The sequence below is a fragment of the Manis javanica genome, chromosome 9 (assembly GCF_040802235.1).
Source record: "Manis javanica isolate MJ-LG chromosome 9, MJ_LKY, whole genome shotgun sequence".
In the NCBI taxonomy this organism is placed as follows: domain Eukaryota; kingdom Metazoa; phylum Chordata; class Mammalia; order Pholidota; family Manidae; genus Manis; species Manis javanica.
This window is the reverse complement of record NC_133164.1, coordinates 70,999,231-71,011,048: the sequence shown is the minus strand read 5'-3', so window position 1 is coordinate 71,011,048 and position 11,818 is coordinate 70,999,231. Positions and strand designations below refer to the sequence as shown.

Sequence of the window (11,818 nt, the reverse complement as noted above, 5' to 3'; positions counted from 1 at the left end):
CCTTCATTAAGCTCTGTCAAGCCCTTGTAGAAGCCCCAGCTCTCCATCTTCCTGATTTGTCAAAGCCCTTCTCATTATACATTCATGAGAGGTCCAGTCAAGCTCTAAGAGTCCTAGGCCAATATTATGGCCCATCCTTTGCCCCAGTAGCTTATCTTTCCAAGCAATTAGACCCCACAGTTCAGGGATGGGCCCCCTGCCTACGGGCATTAGCTGCTGGACAGCTCTTGCAGAAAGAAGCTCATAAACTGACATTCAGGGCGCCCCTTACCATTCTGTCCCCACATCACCTAAAAAATCTCTTAACCTACAAAAGTTTACAGACTCTTCCTCCCTCCAGACTCCTGACCTTACTGTCCTCTTTTCTCCAAAATCCCATTCACCCCCTTTGCCATCCATACCTGAATCATGACGTTTTCCTCCTTTACTGCTCTCTTGCTTTTTTTCCTCATTCCTATTGTTTTCCCCGCCACCCCAGCCTCCTTTGTATAGCGATTCAAAGTCAGACAGACTTACGCACAGCATCAAACAAAAGTTACTGCCCTCATTGCCACATCAGACTGCCCTCTGAAAGGCTGCTCTGAGCCTTTATACCTCCACTTTCCTCCCTCCACCGAAGTGTTCACTAGCAGCTACCCTTATTCTCCCTACCTCTGCTTCCTCTATGACCAAAGACAAGCCTATTGCAGGTGATGGCCAGATACCTATGGGGGATGTCCCTACTGGTCTTGCGCCATTCACTACATGAGTAACTCCCGGTACCCACAGTATTACTCCTCCAACCGTTTCATGAAATATCCCAACAGCTCATTCTCCTTATCAATCCCAGATTCCTGGGACTCTCGATGGGCTGCCAGAGTCACAGCCTCAGTTTACTATGGGGGGTCCTCAACCCCCCACGGTACCCTTCATATCTCTTGAAAGTATGTTCCCTCTCATTCCCAGATCTCTCAAGTTGCATCAGATATCAGACATTCCAAAAAAGTCATTATCCAAACTCTTGACGGCACCTCTTCATCTTCTTATTCCTCCTACTCTTAGTTACAGCTTATTCAAGACACCACCATCTTTCTCAACCACACCCTCAACACCACCAATTGTTTCTTGTGCGCATCACTACAGTGCCCACTGCTGGCTGCCGTGCCCCTTAATATTTCCAACTACTCCTTCCATGCAGAAAGACAACCCCTCCGCCCCCTGGCAGACATACCCCTATGGGAACCAGAATACGCAGATAATCTCACCATCCACCACTGTGTAGGCCCAACTCCACCCCCCTCCAGCACACTTCACTGCCTCTCTATCTACACCCCTACCTCCGGCTCTAATACTTTTACGCAACCGGGACACTTCTTTTAGTGTAATGGCAGTCTTTTCAACTCACTGCCTCCCAACTCCAGCACACTCTGCATTCTCGTCACCCTAATCCCACAGCTTACACTTTACAGCATGGCAGAATTCCTTGAGCTCCAACCTCCCTTGCCCTTGGACACAAGAAGGGCAGCTTTCCTTCCCATCATGGTTGGTATCTCTTTGACCACCTCAGCCATTGGGGCAGGATTTTTCAGAGAGAGCCTTGAGTCACTCTCTACGGGCAATTAGAGATCTCAACGCCAAACTTGAGGGAGCCCTGATATCCACTGCCAATTCCCTGGCCTCTCTCCAAAGACAGGTCACTTCACTAGCTAAGGTCACCCTTCAAAACCGGCGGGCCTTAGATCTGCTTACAGCCGAGAAGGGTGGCACCTGCGTCTTCCTCCTGGAAGAGTGCTGCTATTACATCAAAGAATCTGGCATTGTAGAAACTGACATTACCAAACTCACCAACCTTGCCTCCAGCCTCCACTCTGCTTCCAATTCCAACCCATTCTCTTCGATACTAACAAACCCCCTCCTCACCTGGTTCTGGACCATTGCAGGCCCCATAATAATCATTCTTCTCACCTGTCTCTTCTTACCCTGTATAATAAAGTTCATTAAATCCCAAGTCGGAAAAATCTCTAATCAAACTTTCAACCAGCTTTTACTCAGGAACTACCAGCTTTTAGCCACAGAAGATCCCTCACCCTCACGTAACCTGCTCACCACACGCTGAGATGGACCCCTCTCTCCGCTGGAAATTGTTCCTGGAAACACTGGCCGCAGACACCTGGCTTCTGGCACCCGTATATCCTCTTGGCACCATTGGAATCAACAAGTCCTCGACCTATAGTTACAGGGAACCTTCATTGATTTCCAACCGGAAGAAGTCCATATCTACTCGTCCTTACTGTGGGGAGTCCTATCAACCCTTTCCTCCCAATCCTCAAGCCCTCACTCCGTTCTCCGCCCCCGTTCAGCAGGAAGCAGTCCGAGAGAAAGGAACGTCCACAACCCCATAGAGGAGAAAGGGGGGAATGAAGGGCCCCCACCAGTAAGATGGCGAACTTCCGGGTTCTCTTCCAGGCCCTCAGTTCCCAACGGCGCCACCTGAAGACCAATCACCTCTCTCCCTCCTCCCACTCCCAGCACCTAGCCAATAGCCACCAGCCCCGTAGAAGTGACACCTCAATCAGCTCATGCCCCTTCCTATATAACCCGGCACCTTTCCCTAATAAAGCAGAATTCTCTGGAGAATTGCTGCTGTGTGTCACTCCTTTCCTTTCAATAGGAGTGCATATCAATAATACCTTAATAAAAAATTTTTAAAAAAGAATCTTACCTGTTTAACTTCCTGGGTGTTAAAATGCCATCTTATCTTTAAGATGGGATGCTTCCCGCCTTTTATTATGTTGTCTGTGGCTGGGCTTACTTGACATATTAATTGCCCAGGTTATACATTACTTGATTAGGGGCTGGAGGAGGAAAAGCCGCATCTAGGAAAAGTTAAACTGGGCTTTTAGCAGGTTAAAGTAAATTTTACAACAGCCTCATTTAACTGATAGAATGAAGACATGGGCTATGCTGATATTTTCTTATCTGGGGGATGTTCACACATTCCAGGCCAGGGTTACGCCTGGCTTTTTAGTTTTAAGTAATCTTCACAGAAGAATGCTTATACTCCTAGTTTGGTATTTTACTTTAGAGAATTAATGTGACTCTGACTTTGCTTAATTGTTTAATACGGAGTTTTGGTAGGGGTCTTTTTCCAGAGGCCCCCACCCTACTCTGACTACACCCACGGTCCCTGTCTCAGAATCTCTATGGTTAGTTATAAATTACTCAGCTGAAGATTACAAACCGAAAAGACAGAAAGATATGAAGTTCTAAATACAAAAAAAATGCAGTCAGTTCCCAGATCAAAGTAAAGAAACTTCATTCCCAAATAAAAAATACAAGAAGTACCTCATGAAAAAATTTTTAATTTTAAAGGCGCTGCCTCCGGGCGGCCTGTCCCCCGCTACCCCGCCACGAGTCACACTTGAACTTCAGCCCGTCCGGCCCTCGCCCTCGAGGCCCCCGCCGAGAAAATCCACACACGGACCGCACAACGCCTACCGGCCTCCCCCTCTGCACGGCCCGGCCCCTCCGCCTGCGGCCCCGCTGGCGGACGCGCGCCGCGGGGCAGAGAGCAGCCACTCTCACCACACAGGCCCGGACGGTGAAGCGGCGGCTCCGGCGACCCCCTCTCCCCACGCCCCGGCAAACTTCGCCAGCAGCGCGGACGTCCGTCCCCTCGTCCGGCTCCCCCGCGCCCTCAGGCGGAGTCAGGGGTCCCCGCGCCCCGCGGCCACGTACCTTGCGGCCCGCAGAGCTGTCGCTGTCGCCTTCACCCCTGAAGTAGAGCCCGCTCTGGACCCTCCACCGCAGATCTGCGGCAGCGGGAGCCGCTTCTCGGCCGAACTCTGAATTCCGGGCCGATCGCCGCCCTCCGGCCGCCGCGGGAGAGCCGAGAAGGGGCGAGGCGGCGATCCGAGGCCGGGGGCGAGGTCGGTGCCGCTCCCGCATGCGCGCCGGGAGGACGGCGCAGCCTCGCGCGCGAGTCCGTCAGCATCTGGTCTCCGCTGGGCCCGCTGCGCGGACGGGACGGTGCGGGCCGCTCCTCCCCGGGCCGGCGGACCGAAACACGGAGGAGGAGGCGGGAGCGGCTTCTCTAGGAGGCGCTCGGGACGCTCCTGACTGTTGAATATGGCGGCCGCCGGACATACAGCTGCCCGCCCCCCATTGTCAGCCCTCGAGGCCGATCACCGCGTGGCGCCCCGGCGCAGGCAGACATTGGACGCGGGCCCAGATCACGTAATGTCAGCCTCTCCCTTCTTTCCCTTGTCCAGATTCCCTCCCTACCTTTTTCTTCTGACTCTCCTGAGACCCTGAAATGCCAGTTGCTTCTAAAAAATCCATCCCTCCCCTGGGACAGTATACCTTGGACCTGAGCTGAATTAGTAGTTGTAATTCAGAATTTTCCTACCTGTACAAGGTCAGCCACTGTTCATAGAACTGAGACATCTTTGGGGTGCTTATGTCCCGGGGTTACCTGAACTATATCAGCTTGTACACATATTGGTCAAAACTTCAGATGCTAAATCCTGGATGGCAAAACTGACACGGAAAGGGATATACAGTCTTTTTACAATAAACCAAAAAAGGGTCTAAAAATTAGGGAATTGTCTGCTAAAATCCTAAATATTTCCAACTAACTTTGATTAGACCATAGTTCAATTATACACACAGAGAAAAGCTAGAGCTACCGGAGATTATGGCCATACCTTCCACTCTCCCAGGGACACATCAGGTATCCTCTGTGATCTGGCAGGCGGAAGAACTGTGCGTTTCAGGATTTCACTCCTTATGTTCTGCCCTACTGTGTGAGGAGATGGTGACCTATTGCAAGGGGCTCATGGATCAATCCTATCCCCAACCAGCTAAGGCTGCCTTCCCACATCTTCCTAAACAGCCCCTGGACCCCTTATGACCTTCAACCAGGAGATTTCATCTAATGGAATTGACATCAGAGGAAAACTACTCTTAAGTTCATTGGGAAGGGACCTTATCAGGTACTGTTAGCAACAAATACAGCAGTAAAACTCCAGGGAGTCATCCTTGGGGTCACATTTCACAGCTAAGAAATAATTCAGAGTTCTACATGGTGGACGGGCTCCTCCAAGAAGGGACTTCAGATTTGGATTCTCAGAGATCCCCTGGAAGCAATCTTTAGAGTATGTGGGTGATGCAGGGCAGGGGCCACTGTTGTCTAAGACATGAGGCTAAAACCCCTGACTAGTTCCTGTTTTGTTATTCATCTGCTTGCTTATAACCATTCTCATTTGCTATAGGCCGCTGGTCATTGTCCACCCACAATGGGCCTTTTCCTCTTTTCTTTCCTCGTTATCATAATTGCTGGGTCAGAATGTACTTGTTCTAATACCATTCTTAGGTAATCCCAGTCATCACTGCCCCCAGTCTTCCTGACTGTCGCCTGCACATCCTTCAGCAGGCCATCATGAGGAAAGCCCCTGGACAGCTCCCGTCTCATCAAACAAGATCGTGAGGGACTGCAGCCAATGGCGCTGGCATCTACACAGACAAATGACCTTAAATAAGTCAACATATGACTTTGGTGGTGCCCTTCTCTCTCAGAAAAAGAGGCAGTTATTACAATCAGCTCTATGTTGATTCAACAACGGGAGATGGGCCATTCACCTGCCGCCTGGAAGACATGAGTGGAGAGCCAAGCATGCAGTTGAGCTGAGGTAAGGCCTTTCTCTAGTTCCCATTGTTGCCTCTCTCCTGGACCTCCACATACCCTACTGGATATGTTTCTTTAGCAGCCAGGATGCCTGGTCCTGTTTGCCTCAAATACTTCATGCACTTTAGGAAGAGTATTCTAAGACTTATCTATACACAGAGACACTAATCTAGAAATCACCAGTTAGAGAACAATGAGCCACTGAGTCACTGGATTACAGAGCTTTAGCATTTAGAAGCCAGCCTTTTAAATTTGTTTCTTGTCCAGCAGGAAAGTTCCAAAAGAATGCATTTTTCACCATATTTGTCCATCACATGCTAAAATAACACAGAACAAATGTACAAGATTTTCCACTGAACTACTTGTGCCTTCCTGTTAATCTGTCTCAAAAACCCTTTGCTGAAAAGGATTTGTAATGCGTTATCTCACAATAACAGAAATCTTTTTCTCTTTAAAATTTCTACTTGCTCATCTGGGAATGCCCACATTACAAATTCTTGTTTCAATAAGTAAGTCTATTGTTGAAAGGAAACTGCATCTTTTTTTGTAAAGCAAAATGTGTATATGTGTTCTTTAAGACTACCTGAGTGTGTGCATATTCACACACAGCAGAACCTGCCTACATATCTAGTATGGGTCTAGATAGATAGATACACATACATTCGTGCACAGAGTATAACATATATGTATACACACACACACCTATACATGCATACAGTACAAAATAGTGGTTAAAACCATGGACTCTGCGACCAGTCTCCTTAGATTTAAATTCCAGACCCATATGGTAACAAAGGTAGGTTATTTCACCCTTCAACTGCCTCAGATTCCTCATCCTACCATGAGAAGAATATGGGCTGGTATCAGGGCTAAATGATGAAAACAAGCAGAGCTCGGCACAAGCCTTCGGACAACAGCTGGCCCCTGGAAAACACTCTCCAAAAATATCTGCTGTAATTAATCTGTGTACTTGTATATATGGCACAGGTAATAAGTAATTACCCCTCATGTATCTCTTTCACACATTTGGGTTTTGTATGCTAGGTTTTCCTTTGGGTGCGATGCATGTATACACTTAAAAATGGTCAAAAGCTTAGTTCTTCTACTAGCTCTTCTCCCAACTCTACTTCTCCAGGCTGAATAAACCTAACTTGACTTTGCCTCATATGTTTTATATTCCAACCCCTCAATCTTTTCATCCATCTTTTCTTGAATCTCCTAGGATTTTCTAGAGCTGTCTAACTCCAAAGTGCTCACAGTATTCAACCGGGACATGGTGGTGCAGCTGTGAGGCCCTCCGCAGGGCTGTGAGTGTCTCAAGGGGGCCAAGACTCGCTTTGGTTCCCAGGTCTCATCCCAGAACCTTCTATTGGGCTCTGCCTAGATTGCGCATTCTTTCAGTGCGACCTCACTGCTAGCACCAGGGATTGTAGACCAGCAACTGGTTGCTCAGATGCACATTAAAGTCATCAGGAACCTTTAAGAACTACTAATGTCCTGGCTCACCCTAGGGAGATAAATCAGCATCTCTGGGGTGTGGCTGTACACTGCTATTTCTTAGAAGCTCCTGTGTGGATCTACAGCACAACCAGGATTAACATCTAGAGTGCCACACAGGGAGGACATTGCTAGCAGAGTGTTCCTTATTGGGTAGGGGAGGCAACGTCTTCCCAGCTCCTTCTCAAAGACCAGTGGACAGCCTCTGGAGGCCGTGCTCCCTGCCTCATTTCCAAAGATCTCCAGAAAAAAGCATCTGCCCAGTGGGACTGGAAATTCTGTTTCAGAGTAACCATTCTCAAATTTTTCTTCTGTTGCCACACATGTGACGGATACTATTCATATGCATGAACTGTTTGGCTGTGATAGGCCAGGCCCATTCCCAGCTGTAATTCCATTTAAGGAAGCCTCTTAAAACACAGGTTAGTGACAGGGACATAATTACAGGAACAATCTGTGCTGTATATTTGTATAAAATAATTTTCCAATTAGGTACTTTACTGGTCATTTACTAACATACTTTTCTAATGTCTAGTTTCTCCAGGCACTGGTCTAGGTGCTGGGCATGACATTGTTTTTAAAACACACTCACAACAAATTTCATGCTATTTGTGGAAATTACACTGTGGTATAATTACACTTCAGTGAGGAGACAATAAAAAGACAAACAAACATGTTTCTGAGCAGTGACAGTTATTGCTGGTGAATGTCACAAAGAAAAGAAAAGGTGGTGAGAGAGTGCCTCATTCGGCGGGAGACCTGGGAAGACATCTCCAAGGAGCCAGTATTTGAGTAGAGAGGGATCCAGGAGAGGTAGCAGGCAAGGCTTCTGGGAGTCTGGGGAGAGTGGATAGGGGCTGAGCAATTGCAAAGGCCTCTGGGGAGGGAGCCTGCCACGTGGCTCAGAGGACACCAAGTGGGTTTAACTTCCAGTGGCATGAGAAGCCATGGGAGGGTTTTGAACCAGGGAATACTCTGACCTGTTCCATGCAGAGCCAGCCATGGCTCCTGCTCCAGAGTCGAGTATACAGTAGGGGGTGGTGTTGGAAGCAGACCTGTCAGATAGCTATTGACTCTGAGGGGCTAGTGCCTGGCAGAGCTGCAGCAGACCAGGTGGAGAGAAGTGGCGCTATTTTAGATGCATCTAGAAGCAGACTTACTGGGACTTGCTGATGTGGGTGCGAGAGAAGAGAGGATGATAGGGATGGGATGCCATCCACTTATTGAGATGGAGGGCACTGGAAAAGAGGGTGCAGAGTGAAAAGCAAGACTTCAGTTTGGATAAAAACAGATATAGACACATAAACTCTGAGAACAGACTGGTGGTTGTCATGGGTGGGAGAGCAGTGAGATAGTTGATGAGAATAAAGAATAAAGAAAGACAGACTCCTGATTATAAAATAAAAAAGTCATGGGGATGGTAGTGCAGCACAGGGAATATAGTCAATAGTATTGCAGTCACTCTGTATGGTGACAGCTGGTGACTACAACATGCGGGTTGTTGCCTAATGTATGTGACTGTCCAATCACTGTGCTGTACACCTGAACCAATGTAAAATTGTATGCCAATTATACTCAAATATAAAAAAAGAGTTCCGTTTGGGATATGCTAAATTTGAGGTAGACATTTGCATGAAGATACTAGAGCAGTGAGTTGACAGTTAAAGGGAGAGGGTGGGACTGGTGATCTCAATTTCATAGTCATTAGAAGATTATACATTTATGTGCATGAGTCTTTCTCCCCCAAGAATTTGAGTTTCATCAGGACAGAAAATTAATCTGTTTTGTTCTTTACTATATCCTTAGCCCTTGGAACATGGGAGGTCCTCAATAAATACTAAGAGTGAATGAAAAATTAAATACCAATTCAGGAAAATGTAACTTCAGTGAAAAAATAGCAGGACGTACTAGGCACTGAAGTGAGAGGGGAATGATCCATATGGGCCAAGAAAAGAAGTCTTGGTGCAGATTGACCCTTACCTGATCTAAAAATAGGGAAGGGACGTCGGGAGGAAGGGTCAAGTTTGGGGGAAAGTAATGACTTTGGTTTACGTTATGATGAATTTGAAGTGACAGAGGAACACTTTAATTCAATAGGCATTTAACTTAGATCTTTAGGTGGTTTGAAATCTGGGCTTCCAGAGGACAGACACCTGCATCCCTCCTTTTGAAAATAGAACCCATAAAACTACATTAGGGTATTGACCTCAAAGTGTTTCCAGGAAATTAAGTAGAAAGTTCTGACTGAGACACCAGGAAAACATTGAAAAGGTTTCTACAAAGGGCTTCTCAAAGCTTAACATGCATGTGACGTGCCCAGATCTTGCTAAAATGCAGGCTTGGGTTGTGTGGGTCTAGGGGGGGCCTGAGCTCCTCCATTTCCAACAACTTTCCAGGGGCTGCTGATGCTTTGGGTCCTGGTGCTATGTGAGCAGTGAAGTGTTAGAGCAAATGTTTCAAAGGAAACAAGCACCAGCTACAAACACCAATGTCAAACCCCTCATTGACATGGAGTACATGGAGGGATAGGGTGTCTGGGCACCAGAGGACGCTTTTTTTAGAACTTCTTTCTGGGTTCTTAGAACTACTTGGCTGTCACTGGGCTGTGGTGAGGCTATACCATGGGGCACAGCTACCAGTCATAATCTCACATCGAGACAGGATGTCAGCTGAACTCCCACCATCCATGGCAGGGGACAAGGTGGGCTGAGATAGCAGAGGGCCAGATGCCCGCTGGCTGCTGGCTGACAAGCTCAAGTGGCTGCTTCTTAAGCAGGCTGCCCACACAGTGTGTCAGGCAAAGGAAATGCAGCAGGTCAGAAACCAGGTGAGTTGGAGGAGGAAAGCCAGGAGGGAAAGCCTTGCAGAAACCTCATAAGGAAAGCAAGATTTAACTGTTTACTTATTTATTATTTACATGGCGCAATGTGGTTTATTATTGAGATTAAGAATTGAATAAAGTGCAACTTATTAAAAGCTGATTTAAAGCAAATAGCACAAACAGAAGAAAATGAAGCAATAATGTTCACTGACTGACATGACTCTGGCAATGCTTGTTTCCTCCAGGTTTTGGCTGCTAACATCTTCACATATTATTATGATGGCAGTTTTACAAATCGTTTTCTGTAGAAATAATAAAAAAAAACTAACTCTTATATCAGAGATGATAGGTTTCTTTGATACTATACAGACCACTGTTTTAGATTTACAATGCATTATTGGCAAGATCACGGAGATTTTTTTTTTGTTATCATTAATCTACAATTACATTAAGAACATTATGTTTACTAGGCTCTCCCCTACACCAAGTCCCCCCAACAAACCCCATTACAGTCACTGACCATCAGCTTAGTAAGATGTTGTAGAATCTCTACTTGTCTTCTCTGTGTTGCACAGCCCTCTCCTTTCCCCCACCCCCCATATTATACATGTTAATCATAATACCCACTTCCTTCTTCCCCGCCCTTATACCTCCCTACCCTCCCATTCTCCCCAGTCCCTTTCCCTTTGGTAACTGTTAGTCCTTGGGTTCTGTGATTCTGCTGCTGTTCTGTTCCTTCAGTTTTTCCTTTGTTCTTATACTCAACAGATGAGTGAAATCATTTGGTATTTGTCTTTCTCCGCTTGGCTTATTTCACTGAGCATAATACCCTCTAGCTCCATCCATGTTGTTGCAAATAGTAGGATTTGTTATCTTCTTATGGCTGAATAATATTCCATTGTGTATATGTACCACATCTTCTTTATCCATTCATCTACTGATGGACACTTAGGTTGCTACCATTTGTTGCCTATTGTAAATAGTGCTGCAATAAACATAGGGGTGCATCTGTCTTTTTCAAACTGGAGTGCTGCATTCTTAGGATAAATTCCTAGAAGTGGAATTCCTGGGTCAAATGGTAAGTCTATTTTGAGCATTTTGAGGAACCTCCATACAGCTTTCCACAATGGTTGAACTAATTTATATTCCTACCAGCAGTGTAGGAGGGTTCCCCTTTCTCCACATCCTTGCCAACATTTGTTGTTGTTTGTCTTTTGGATGGTAGCCATCCTTACTGGTGTGAGGTGATATCTCATTGTGATTTTAATTTGCATTTCTCTGATAACTAGCGATATGGAGCATCATTTCATGTGTCTGCTGGCCATCTGAATTTCTTCTCTGGAGAACTGTCTGTTCAGCTCCTCTGCCCATTTTTTAATTGGATTATTTGCTTTCTGTTTGTTGAGGCATGTGAACTCTTTATATATTTTGGATGTCAAGCCTTTATCGGATCTGTCATTTACGAATATATTCTCCCATACTGTAGGGTACTGTTTTGTTCTATTGATGGTGTCCTTTGCTGTACAGAAGTTTTTCAGCTTCATATAGTCCCACTTGTTCATTTTTGCTTTTGTTTTCCTTGGCCGGGGAGATATGTTCATGAATTAGTCACTAATGTTTATGTCCAAGAGATTTTTGCCTATGTTTTTTTCTAAGAGTTTTATAGTTTCATGACTTACATTCAGGTCTTTGATCCATTTCGAATTTACTTTTGTGTATGGGGTTAGACAGTGATCCAGTTTCATTCTCTTACATGTAGCTGTCCAGTTTTGCCAGCACCATCTGTTGAAGAGACTGTCATTTCCCCATTGTATGTCCATAGCTCCTTTATCGAA

At 46.2% G+C, this 11,818-nt stretch overlaps 1 long non-coding RNA gene across 1 annotated transcript; it reads left to right on the top strand.

Moving 5' to 3' along the window:
• Positions 1-4,109: 4,109 nt before the first annotated feature.
• Positions 4,110-7,758, top strand: LOC118967988 (uncharacterized). The gene is made up of 3 exons (XR_005055370.1): positions 4,110-4,220; positions 5,354-5,669; positions 6,888-7,758. It is a non-coding gene; the product is annotated as an uncharacterized lncRNA (long non-coding RNA).
• Positions 7,759-11,818: the final 4,060 nt, after the last annotated feature.